General features: G+C 41.5%; 1 protein-coding gene across 1 annotated transcript in view; it reads left to right on the forward strand.

The window, feature by feature from the left end:
• The window catches only part of LOC145406698 (potassium voltage-gated channel subfamily KQT member 1-like), a 553790-nt gene that overhangs the window by 235548 nt on the left and 304038 nt on the right, over positions 1–14204 (forward strand). The window lies entirely within an intron of this gene.

Consider the following 14204-nt stretch of genomic DNA (forward strand, 5'->3'; position numbering starts at 1 on the left):
GTCATATTTTTTTTAGCAACTACTGTACAGTATTTAGTATTATTTATCTCAAGATATCCAATTATTGCTGCATGTTTGGTTCCACTTGTTTCTATGCTCTGGGCAGCCATTAATATATCAAGTTATCTAGTTCATTTTACTCCATGCAGGAATGTTCCTTGTTATGATGCATGGAGGTGCATGATAGTATACTGTATACAATACAGTATTTATGTTTTATCTGTAAGAGCTACTTTCCTCTCTAGTATTTACCCTACATAACATGGAGATGATAATCAGTGTGTTCATCTGCATTATGTGAAATTCTGTAGAACAGTAGTACTGTGACTCAGGTCTCATACCTCTCACTCAGTACAAATGAAACTTATTTTTAGTCACTACCGTCAGTGAAAATCTAACAGCTATTGTAAAAGAAGGGGCCAGCAGTTAGGAAAAGTAACCTACTGAAGTATAAAAATGAGACCCATATGCAGCCACCACATGAAGATGGGCGTGGTTATCAACTGATTTGTAGACATTAGTCTACAAGGTTTCCAGTCCATCTGTCAGTGGGCACAGACTCATGACTTCAACACTGTTGATCTCTTGGGGTATCTCCTTGTTCTTATATTGAAGGTTGTGCAGTATGTCAGACCAGAAGGGATGCCCTTGCTTCCCTGACTTCCTTTATGTAGGCTTCAATAAAAGTAATTCCCTTTCCTCCAATATCCTGTCCATGGAACACCACCTTTCCTGCTCTAAGTCTTCAGTTAATATCCTCAGGTATGAAGAGAAGGATGAGAGGGTAATGAATGGTGAATGGTGGAGTATCTCAAAAATGATGTGTGCTTACCAGCAATGAACAAGAGCTTTGCAGATTGGTGTGCAGAGTTTTGTTTATACCTGTGAGGATCATGCACTCAAAGCAAATGTAGATAAGAGTAATGAGTGTTAAAAGTAAAGGTGACTGCCAGTGTCCTGGTGAGTGGAGAGAAACCAGTATTGTTGAGAGTTTAAGTATCTGGGTGAAGTGACAGAAAATTGTGCAAAGGAAGTGAAAAGTAAAGTGGCACAGGGAAGGAAAGACCTTGATACAAAACAGATCTGAGTGTTGTGGCTTCAAGACGATTGCTTGAAAGAGTCTGTGTTTGCATTACCATATGAGTATGAGACTTTGGTGTAACATGAAAGTTAAAAGTCAAGGGTACGAACAGTGGAGGTGGGGTATTTAAAGAATTTATAAGGAGATGGCAGTATGGTTGGGATAAGAAATACAGTAATATGATTCTTGAGAGATGTGAAGTAAGGAAGTCTGTGCATAACAGAGGTGAAGAAAGTGTTATTATATGGTACTGTCATATGGAGAGAATGGATGTAACTGTTGAGGTGAAAAGGATATATGTTAGCAAGTATGGAGGCGAGAGAATATTTGGTAGGCCAGGAAGAAGGTGGATAGATATGGTAAATGATTGTGAGCTAGTTGGTGTTCTTGGTGATCAACCCCAGTTTGTCTGGTCGAGCAGACCCATCAAACCGCTGGCAAGCAATTGCCCCTACAGAGCCATACCCTGAAGTTAATCAATGTTCCCTTACAGCAGACAACACCTTACCATAGTGAGGCACGGGGAATAGTGTGAAGGTTTGGTTTGTGGATGTATGATGCATTAATTTTGTCTGTCTTCGCCCAGTCAACAGAGGCACTATAGTATTCTCCACATCACCCAGTAATTTGGTTACATGGGTTACAGAAAATTATTAAGCTTATCGCTCAGTGTAGAGCCAACTGAAGTGCAAAGAAAGGTAATAAAAGTAACAAGAAAGATGGTGGGAATAGAAAAAGAATGATAACTGTAGGCAGGTCTACAGTACATTAACCCGTCACGTCCCGAGCACTTTCGCACCTCCGACACCCCCCAGTCCCGAGCATTTTTGGAAAAAATTTTTTTGGCTAAAACCTCCGCTTTTGGTGAGAAACATCGAAAATTCATAGAGAAATCGCTCACCTGAGGTTTAAAATACTCGATACAGGTAGGAGTACCTCCTTACCTTACAGGGTTTTCTATCAGGCTGGGTGCAAAGAAAACGAGTTCAATGGAAGGATAACTATTCCACACCACTCATAAACGGTATTTATTTATTTATTTGGTACGAATTTATATGTAGCATGAGAGTACATTGGTTTTCAAACAGTAATATAGGCATTGTAAGCATTGTTTCACTCACTAACTCATCACCATTCCTGACCTTCTTTTGCCACATTACCTGATCATCATTTCTGACTGTTTCTTCCTCTAATGCTATGTAAACTTTGTCCTCCACATTGTCTTCGGTTGGGGAATCACTCTGGCCCTGAATGTCTTTATTGGCCTGGTCACTGGTAACAGGTGAATTGCCGAGACAATGGAGGGGGGAGGTTATGCGGTGTAAGGCATTGTACCTGCTTGGCATCTTGTAGAGGAATAGAGGAAGGTGTCCCGTGTATATGTATGAAAAATCACGCGCAAAAATTGAAAATTGTGCAAATTAGGGACCTTGCAATTGCACGACATACCAGTACGTCGTCGGGACTGGCAAATGCAAAATGTTGCAATGTACCCATATGTCGACGGGATGGGGTGGGTTAAGGGTGAGGTGTGGAAGTTGATAAGGCTAGGGAGCTGACTGAATTGAGCTGTTTAGAGTAATAATGTGCAGAGGAATTCAAGACAAGTGGTTTTTTTTTCCAGGTCCATGCTGCCCTTATTTTCAGGTGCATTTTCTTTCAATTTTTCTTGTATTCTTTCTTTCCTTCTTTCTTGTTAAATTGTGGCAGGCACTTCTGCCCTTCAGAATTTTACCGACTACAACTAAACTTGGATACAAAGATCAACCTGTGATCTAGTTGTGTCCTCAAGGTTTTGCTTGCTAGGAAAGTACTCGTTGCTCAGCAATGGCCAAAAACCCGACTTTTTTTTTTCGTACTTTTCACATTTTAAGCTGTAGAAACGTTCCTAGCGGGTGTAGAAAGCTCTGACCTTTTTTGGAGTAATCTTGAGGTCATTTCCTATCAGAAGTGTGCCATCCATTTTTTTCCCTCTCGCTAATTTTCATGTGGCAACACTGCGAATATTGGCCTCGGCATCCTAGCAACCAGTACCAGTTTTCAAAAATGCACCCCTAGTTCCCCAGTGGCCCAATGGAATTGGATGAAACACTGCATCCTCATAAACATTGACTAGTACTACAACTTTCTATGTACACCTGTGTGCTACATTGGCCAGGTCAGGGTGTCAAAGGTCATCAAACGTGAGAACGGTGGAAATAGCTAAAATCACGATTATGCGCTAATTGCTAAGGCTCCAAATATTATTAAGCCAGCCCCATGATTCATGGATGGAATGTTTCACTAGAGTACCTTCATACAAAAATTACATTTAATGTTGGAACTCTGTCGCTGGCAGTGCCACCTAGAATTTAACTCTGGTGGGCCATTCCACGAGTTTCAAGTTTCCTAGCTCGACAGTGCATGGATGGAATCGAAGGAATTTTTGCATGTTTATAGATGTTAATGTATCCTACAAGTGTGCTTCGTACATGCATGCCCTATATCCGCCAGGTCAGTTGTCAAAGCAGGGCCGTGCGCAGGATTTTTGAAAGGAGGGGGTTGTTGGAAAAAAAAAAAAATGCTTCCATAACATAGTTAATTCACTTTATTCCATTCATTCATCCATTCATCATGTAATCCTGTGCTGCCCCATGAGGAGCATAGCAGCCCAGGGCAAGGCAATTTGGTCCTGACATTAAAGATGAGATGACCAGCCTCACTCATCCCTGAGTGGCACTACGTGAGCAATAAACCCCAACTTCCCCCTGCTGAGGCTCAATCCGATTGGAGCACCTTATTAATCCCCACTAAACTAAATAATGCAATACAGTAAACGTGGGTGCTGTAACTGTCTCAAGTACTGAAAGGGTACAAACTCGGGGTAATTTACATACTGGACCATACAGAACCTTGGAAGTGAAAGCAATGTGGGTATCAATGGATAGAGCACCTTGGAAGTTAGGGCAATTCAGAGAGGGTGAGTCTCTGTTATAAATATGGGAGGTGTTTCAGAATATCACAACTTTGCCCCGACAACTAACACACTAAATTACTTAACATGTCGCAGTGGAAGATTAATATATCAGTACAATTTACTCTGGAATTAATATTTACCAAGGAATTAGTAGCACAACGGATAATCAAAACATGTGTCCTGAAAGGAGTTATTGCACGTCATTTCTCTGTTCGTGTTTCTTCCATATTTTTATATTAGAATACAAAACATCTCATGCTCATGGGGTTAACAAACGCTACACCGAACCCCTCCTCTGAAAAAAAAAAAAAAAAAAAATCTCCACCAAATTAAAGCAGGGCAAGTACATAAATAGACATCCTCAGGCTAATGGAGTTAACCCTTTGAGTCCTAAACTCTTTTCTAAACTAGATATTTAGTACAGCACAGTACACGAGTTGGGAATATATGTCATCTGAGACTTTAAATAGTGGATTCTGGCATAAGATCTTGCTAACTTATCCTTATTAACCTATATTTTGTAGAACTCTTTAACTTTTTGTATTATTTTTCCATCATAACATTCTTTACAATACTTAATTAATTTAATGATTGTGTTTTTAGTATTATTTTCATTCGACTTTTTTATTCTTTCTAAATGCGGGGAGTTAAACCATCATGTGATGGCCTTGGATCAAAGGTCATCAAGTGCAGAAAATATGAAAAGCACTAACATCACGACCTTGCTCGTGCTAAGGCTCCGAAGATTATTAAGCCAGGGCCATAATTCTTGGGTGGACCGTTGCACTGGGGTACTTCCATATAGAAATGACTTTACTGTCGAAACTCACTTCCAGTCGCTGACAAAGCTTGGTCTGCTTAGAGCTGGCCATGTTGCCTACTGGCTTTTTTTTTTTTTTTTTTTTTGATCAGTCTGTTTGTCTGTAGCTCAGTGCCACATCCTGTGAGGGATGACCTAGGTAAAAGGACATCTGTATATTTTTTCTTACTTCCAGTAGTAATGATTCCTCTTCCCACAACACACCACGCTTCCCTACATTCTCTTATAACTGTATCTCCATGTTATTCTTGGTTGTCCTCTCCTTCCAGCCACCTCACTCTCATATATGTTTCTAGTCTGTCTTTCACTCTCGGTTGACGCCACCAGGCTGAATGACCTCTTAGTGACTTTTCATCTTTCTTCATAACATCACTGCACCATTGGTTCCCAGCTATTGTGTATAAGAATGACATAGGTATGCTGCAGAGCATATGTGTCAGACTGTAACTAAGAAGTGCACTGAATATGTTGCATCAGTCTGAAGTTAGGATGCAAGATAAATGAGATAACAGTAGTACAGCTATTCAGCTTATGGTACTAAAATATGTTACATCTGTCAGGAGTTCTATGCATTCAGAGTACAGAACCATCAGGTTCAGTTGGGGAAATTTCCACGTGGGACACCGCATAGAAGGCAGCAGGAACGGCAAATAATTTGATCTGGTAACAGTGTTGGGGGTAAAGGGGGGGTGGGGCTTGCGGGGTAGGTGATGGATTGGGGGTAGTGGGGGTAGCTGTGTGGCGGGAGGGATGGGGGGTTAGTGGGAGTGGCTGTGTGGCGGCAGGGATGGGAGTGCTAGTAGCGGAGTGTTGGGGAAATGCTTAGTAGCCATTTATGTCGTAACATAATTTGCTTTGATTTTAAATGAACGTGTAGACTGTAGCACCAGTCGAACAGGGCAGTACTCCCGAGGTGGATGGCAAGCTGGTGATAGGGAGAGCTGGAGCTCCCGTTTCACCAGCCCTCAGGACTTGATCCTGACCATCCCCCTTTGCTGAACATTTTCAGTGCTTTCATTTACACAGAGAGTAGGCCAGCATACTCTCTTAATACCTCTACCTTCAACTGTCTACACCACATTACATGCGCATAACATATCGCATCTTCTGTTCCACTCTCTTAGCAATGGCTGCTGCAATTTTACTTTCAAAAGAGGTGGTACCTCGGATTGCCACCACCAGCAGGGTAGGGCTGGCGGCACAGGGTCCTCCCGGTCGCCATCTAGTGGCTGTGCCAGCAGCGACTGGTACGATTTCCGACCATGCTCGTCAGCAGAGAAGTGAAAATGCCGCCTTATTCTTCACCAACATCCGTGGGCTTAGTACCAACTTAAATTCAGTCCATTTTTTCCTACAGTCCATATCCCCTTTGGCCCTATTCCTCACAGAACCACAAATCTCACCGTCTACTGAAATATCTCCATATTGTTTCCCTGTTACCATCTCCTCACAAACTTCCGTAATAAGGGTGGCACCTGTTGTTATGTCAAATCCCAATATGCAGTTGACACCATTTTAAACTTCACGTCACGCAGTTTTGATTACTCATTGTATAAACTAAGCTGTCAAAATATTACCAAATATATCTGTGTAGTTTATCACTCCCCCAGTGCTTCTTCTGAACCCAGTGTATTTGATTCCATTTCCACACAGTTGAGTAACCTTAATCTTGCCCATAACACCGAAATTACTATCTTGGGTGATTTTAACATACATAATGTTGAATGGTTATTGCACTCTGCCAGGACTGACGATGCTGGTCTAGAGTGCGAGCTGTTTGCAGAATCTTTTAATCTCACGCAACTGGTAAAGCAACCAACCAGAATACCAGATAATCCTGACCATAATGCCCATCTTTTGGATCTGTTCCTGACAAATAATCCAGATCAGTACAGGATAGAAGTATTGTTTCCACTTGGATCCTCTGACCACAATCTCATCAAAGCCTCATTAGTTAGCCCCCCCAAACCTCCCCATTCTGAACCTGTCAGAGTGACCCGATGGCACTTTGATAGGACAAACTGGGATGAATTTAGAAATTATCTTGCTGACATTCCTTGGCAGTCTTTCTTCTCTAGTGATGTCAATTCTACTCAGTCCCACATTTGCGATTTAATACTAGCTGGTATGGATTTATTCATACCAAATCAACAATTCAATAAAAGATCGAACTCTCCAAAATGGTGTGATAGCAACTGTGCCAGAGCAACAGCCCAAAAGTCATCAGCATATAACTATTACTTGAAATAAAAAACATCTGAATCACTCTTTCAATTTAAAATTGCTAGAAACCATGCAAAAGCTGTAATAAATCTTGCTAAATCAAACTTTCATCAAAACCAAAAACTACTTTACAACCCTAATGACAATAGAATATTCTGGTCAGCTCTCAATTCTTTCAATAATAACTTTAACAAGTCATCATCCATTCTCCCACTAAAATCTCCAGATGGCAACATTACAAATGACCCGCATGGGAAAGCAGATATCTTTGCCAGTATATTTGCCAGAAATTCTACCTTAGAGGAAGCCAGCCACAATGTCCCAGCACTAGAACTTGACTCTCCCGACATTGTTCCACTTAAAATACAGACAAGGTACGTGAAATCCATCCTAGACAATTTACCTACCAACAAAGCTCCGGGCCTGGATGGAATTCCGCCAATTATTTTGAAAGAATGTTCCCCTGAACTTGCCTCTGTTCTTGCAAAATTATTCAGACTAGGCATACGTACTTCTTCATTCCCTAATTCATGGAAAGAAGCCAGTATCCACCCAATTCCAAAGAAAGGAAGTTCCTCTGACCCCTCTGATTACAGACCAATAGCTGTCACATCTTCTCTTGGTAAGGTTTTTGAAACTGTAATTAATACGCACATAGTTAAACGTCTTGAATCCAACAACTTAATTAGTGATAGACAATATGGTTTTTGCCAAGAAATATCTACCATTGACATACTCAATCTCCTAACTCATACCATCCATCAATCAGTTCACCTACATGGTGAAACTCATGCAGTAGCCCTGGATATTTCTAAAGCTTTCGACAGAGTGTGGCACCGTTCCTTGTTGTCCAAACTCTCTTGCTGTGGACTAAACTCTTTTGTTCCTTTGATTTCCTCATATCTCAGCAATAGAAAAATAATAGTAAAAGTAAATGATGTATATTCCACTTTCCACTCAGTTAATGCCGGCGTGCTGCAGGGATCAGTTCTGGCACCAACCCTGTTCCTTGTTCATATTAATGATCTCTTATCTGTCACCCACAATCCCATCCATTCATATGCAGATGACTCAACACTTCATAGTTCATTCACACTCAGACATCCATTTACAAAGTCCAATATCTCTAACTCTCAGCTCAGTACAGCCATTTCTTTAAATCAAGACTTATCCACGATCAGTGAATGGGGACAAAATAACCTTGTCTCATTTAATGCTAGTAAAACTAAATATATACAATTTACTAATAAACTGGTATTGCCAGAATCGTATATTACCTTCACTGCTACAGATATTCCCATTTCCAAAAGTATTGAAGTTCTCAGCATCTCGCTTAACAATGCCCTCAGCTGGACCTCTCATGTTAGATCACTTGCTAAAACCGCCTCAAAGAAACTTGGATTATTGTACAGAGTCCGTAACTTGTTCACTGACAAGCAGTTAATTATAATTTATAAGAGTCATGTGCGCTCTCAGCTTGAATACTGCTCACCCTTGTGGAGTGGATGTGGAGAGGTTGCATTAAAGCAAGTAGACAAAATTCAGAACAAAGCTGTTAGAATTATTAATAACCCTGCTGTTACTAATACACTACCCGTACAAGTAAGAAGGAATGTTGCCTCCCTTGCGTAATTTTACAGATATTTCTATGGCAAATGCCCAGACGAAGTTGCGTCCATGGTGCCACCTCTCCATGCCTTGCCTCGTGCTACACGGGCAGCTGGCAACGCTCATGACTGGAATGTCACTCAGCCATACTGCAGAACATCTGCCTATCAGAATTCTTTCATTCCCCGAACTGCATCTCTCTGGAAGTCGCTTCCCCAGAGTTGTTTCCCTCCCAACTTCAACCTACTGCTGTTCAAGTCTAACTGTTACAGATATTTTATGAACAGAGGACACCAGTAATCCGGTGCATGGATTTTTTTTTTTTTATTCATTTGTTTTTCCTTCCTCTCTTCTGTTATTTAAAAAAAAAAATGATAGGGGAACACATGAAGCAGCAACAAGCTCTAAAGTGATGGTTCATGACATGATGAAAAATGGTCAGTTCAGTGATCATACATGGCTGATATACAGACATCACCAACACGTAACCTTATATAATGACTCGCCCTCCCCCATTCGTTATTTATAACATCCCTATTGTAACACAGACTAATATCAGACGTTTACCTCAGATACGTCACAGAGTAGTTGATCATACATTTTAATTATAACGTAGATATGTAGTATATGGAAAATAAAGTATATATAATATTCCATTTCTTCGGTGTTTCAACCATTAGTATTTTTTACCCCAAAAGGCATGAAAGTATATCAGATTTTATGACAAATGCATCTCTATTAGCTGTCAATGTGAATTTGATATATTTCCTAAATCGTAAGCACATGCTGGCTGCTTGTCATAAACTAATTTAAGCATAAACCAGACCTACACTTTTGCAAATCAGTCAATAGCGTCTGCGTGTGTGTGTTGTGCAGTGCATAATACTGGGTCTCACACTGTCTAACTCTCTCAGTTTATCTCACAGAGACTCATAAATAGGCTTAGGATAATCATGCATTTGCATCTGTCCATCTGCAAATGAATATTCTAGCCACTTGTGAGCGTAAGTGCATATTCTTACTTTTTTGTTTATACGGCATATTCTTTGAAATTTCCTGGGTATCTGTGACATATATATATATATATATATATATATATATATATATATATATATATATATATATACATATAAGAGCGACCCCACCAGGGATAAGGCAACTGTAAATATATATATATATATATATATATATATATATATATATATATATGGAAGTTAAGAAGGCACTGCATGATGGTATTGTGATCCCTACCCTGACGTATGGAAGCGAGGCGTGGACCTTGCAAGAGGGGAACAAGTCAAGAGTGAGAGCAGTGGAAATGAATTACTTGAGAGGAGCATGTGGAGTGACGTGGAGGGACAGGTTGACGAATGAAGAAGTCAAGGAACGTTGTGAGGTAGATGTGGATGTGGTTGAAAAGATTAGGAGAAATACACTGAGATGGTTTGGACATGTGGAGAGAATGGAGAATGAAAGACTGACTAAAAGGGTGTATGTAGGTGAGGTGGAGGGAGGGAGAGGGAGGGGTAGACCGAGGATGAGGTGGAGGGATGGAGTTGAGAGGTATATGAGGGAGGGGGGGTGAGTTGGGGGGAGGGGAGTCAAATGGTGGGTGACAGAGTGACTTGGAGGCGTTTTGTCTGCGGCCACCCTTTGCGGGATTAGGGCGTCGGGCTATATATATATATATATATTTTGCGCCTAGTGGTTTAGTGGGTAATTTTTTTTTTTTTTTTTTTTTTTTTTTTTGTGCTCGACTCTGGGCATAGGCTTCTCAGCCTGCTCCCAAGGCCCAGTAGTCTTCCTACATATCGTACACCTCTACGTGTTGCTGTGCTCCAGTCGGATTGAGGAGGTGAAGGTTTATATCCAAGGGGTGGTTGGGGTTTATTGTTCATGTAATGCCACTCAGGGATGAGAGAGACTGGTCACTCATCTTAGATGTCTGGACCAACCTGCCTAGCCCCGGACTCCTACGCTCCTCATGGGGCAACGTTCGATTGGAGTATATATATATATATATATATATATATATATATATATATATATATATGTGTGTGTGTGTGTGTGTGTGTGTGTGTGTGTGTGTAAAACAGTTGCCTTAGTCCCTGGTGGTGTCGGCCGCTCTTATTATGTTGTCGCCAGTAACTTCTGTCCGCTGCGTCCTCTTCTCCAGGCCTAAGTGCCTCATTTCTTTCTCAATGCCATCTCTCCACCAAATCCTTTGTCTTCCCCTCGTTCTTCTCCCTTCCATGTGACTCCTCTATGCCACCTTCACAGGATCAACTTCCTCCATCCTGGTCACATGCCCACACCACCTCAAACGTGCCACTCTTGCCTTCTCCACAACTGACACAACTCCTGCCTCTGCTCTGATGTCATCATTCCTCTTCCTTTCTCTGTGACACTCCCATCAGCCATCGCAGCATCCTCATCTCTGTCCTCTCCAGCTATTTCTCTTCATTTTTCCTCAACGCCCAGGCTTCTGCGCCGTACAGCAATATAATGGCAACTGTTGGAAGGTAGCTTCACGTCATTCCTCCATCTAGGTAATACACCCCAAAGGAGGGCGCATTCCCCAGTTTGGAAAGCACTGGTTTACAAGAACATTGCCAACCGAGTGATAACCTAACATCGTCACTGGTATTGACACATTCTATCACTGATGTTTTTTGCTTTTGGTTCAGTTAATAATATTTGTTTATCCAGACAAGTGTTAGATCGCGTAGTACCAGACTGATGCATGATGTTTAACAGAAACTCAACAGAATAGAATAGTTGGGTTGAGAAACATTTCTTGTTTAAATGTAACGGGAAAAATAAGTCGTTTAAATGTAACAGGACAAATAAGTCCTTCTTTCGACCTAATTCCCAGAAAGGATTATTATTCAGCTATATTCTCCTCAACTGTGAGTTGTATGAGACAATAAGTATGTGATATTATCTCTTAGTGTGTGTGGAAGGAGTGGGTGGAGAGGAGAACTGCCTGCCAAAATTTATTGCGTTTGGGTGAGTGTGTGTATTTCACCGGGTCAATCAGGATAACGTGATTGGCATGATCGTCAGCTCATTACCCTCCAGAAAGTGAGCTGAGAGCTCATATAGCCTAGTCAGATCTAGGGCAAGGCTGTGACCTTCACACACGCACACAACCATTCCCTCCCTCAAGAGGAACAGTAACCTCCCACTTCGTTCGTGAAACTTTTCGCACCCGATCAGGCGCGAACCCCCGTACTACTAGATGGCAGACGAAAGTATTACCACTACGCCAGTTTGTGTGTGTGTGTGTGTGTGTGTGTGTGGAGGCTGTTTAGAACAACTGCGTGGACGGGGCGACTGCTACTGCTAGCACATTTATAGATATTATATTACGATGAATTCGTAAAATGGTAGGTGGATGCACAATTTGTGGCGTTGCAAGTCTTACACAGCGCTGGTGATTTTGTGTGAGTGTCGTGTGTATTTTGTTAAATATATCACAATCTTTAATAACGACATTGTCTGTATTCACTTTAGGTGACAACTGAAAAATAAACTGATTGTATCATACTCCCGCCAACCGAAAGGTTATCAGTGTGACTCTATATAAGGTAATCTACTGCGTGTGTCAAAGAGAGAGAGATTATGCACGTTTAGCACTCGTATAATCACACACGTATGCACATAAGCCTAAAGTTATCTAGGCCTATTTAGATATGAGGGATTGCCCCTAAGAAAGTGTTGACTGGAGTATGCTTATATTTATAGTCTGGTATGAAAGCCAGGCTCATCCATACCTTAGCAGGGTAAGTGCCTGTACGACAGTGAAAGGATAACAAATTACGCCGTCAGTCTAAAGAATGTATTTTCCTTATTCTGCCAGCCTTCAATCGTAAGATAACAGTAGTTGACATACAAATATAAAATGAACTATTATAGGCTGTTAAATTCGGTATTCAATATCAGTTGCAATGAAAGTTAAGGTATCTTTGTTAAGCAACTTGCATGAGAAGCAGCTGAAATCTTTTCTAAATATTTGTAAATTCTCGGTCAACAATAGAAAGCTGTCCAATGAGGGGACGGAATGACGGAGACGAAGGATAAGGTTACGTATTGGCGATACCTGTTTGCTTCGGTACTGAACTTATTCCATCAATTACTGAACCATCTTTAGCAGCTTGTTGCCACTACCTTTTATTATTAATAGAAAAATCGTATTTGAATGATTATGTATGCAGAGTTTGTTGACACAGTTAATGGCTACTTAACCTCTCCCTAACACACACCTACCCCCACCACCACCCCTCCTCTCTCCCATAACTCACTTTCCCCGCAACTCCCACCCCCTCCTTTACCCCCAGCACTGTTACCAGATCATTTCTGTCTGTCGCTTATGCTGCCATATACACAGTGTCCCGGAAATTTCTCCAACTGTACACTCATTCATACACTTTTGTATAGTATCAGTAAAAATCGTGTGTGAATGAAATTCAAGATTTTTATATTTTATCCTCTCTCCATCACAAAATTAGATGCTTCAAACGTATGTCCTGGCCAAACAGTGGTAGAAATTGACCTTATGCTTGAAGGTGTCTTCCTTTATCTCATCATGCTAACAACTGCCTGTGGTGAAAATAAAATACAGGATAAGTCATAGAACTTGATTACATTATTACAAAACTGTGGGAGACAACGATCTCACATTAAGTGTACAGTAAATTCTCGATTTAATGCATTCTGGGTAGAGATTCCTGATATAGTGCACAAAATCTAGTCAGTTATGAATGCTTGATGTAGCAACCGAAAGTGGGTAACTTATAGTAAATTGCAGTACTTGTGCTTTAACGTCTTTCATTTCTTAACTTTTGCTACAATTCTATCTATCTATCTATCTATTGCCAGACGCCTCAATCTCGTTCGGGGTGGCCACAAACAAATCGCCTCCACGTCGCCCTGTCCCCCGCCATTTCACTGCCCCGCTCCCAACCCACACCTCCTCTCTCATATACCTCTCCACCCCATCCCTCCATCTCATCCTCGGCTTCCCCCTCCCTCTTCCCCCCTCCACCTCACTCACATACACTCTCTTCGTCAGTCTTTCACCCTCCATCCTCTCCACATGGCCAAACCACCTCAGTGTATTCCTCCTAACGCTTCCTATCACATCCACATCCACACCACAACGCTCCTTTATATCCTCATTTGTCAGCCTGTCTCTCCATGTGACTCCACAGGCTCCTCTTAACCCGCACCGTCCCGGCGACGTGAATTAACGTCCGCACATGATGTGCACTCGTGTCCCGGCGACGTGAATTAACGCGGCAACATTGCAAGGTCCCTAATTTGCACAATTTTCAATTTTCGCGAGTGATTTCGTGAGTGATTTTTGGCACGTATACAAGGGACACCTTCCTCTACTCCTCTACAAGATGCCAAGCAGGGACAATGCCTAACACCGCATAACCTCTCCACCCCCCCTGCATGCCATTGTCTCGGCAATTCACCTGTTACCAGTGACCTAGCCAATAAAGACATTT

This window comes from Coenobita brevimanus, chromosome 71 (assembly GCF_032717465.1).
Source record: "Coenobita brevimanus isolate Jiangsu-jjx chromosome 71, ASM3271746v2, whole genome shotgun sequence".
Classification (NCBI taxonomy): Eukaryota; Metazoa; Arthropoda; class Malacostraca; order Decapoda; family Coenobitidae; genus Coenobita; species Coenobita brevimanus.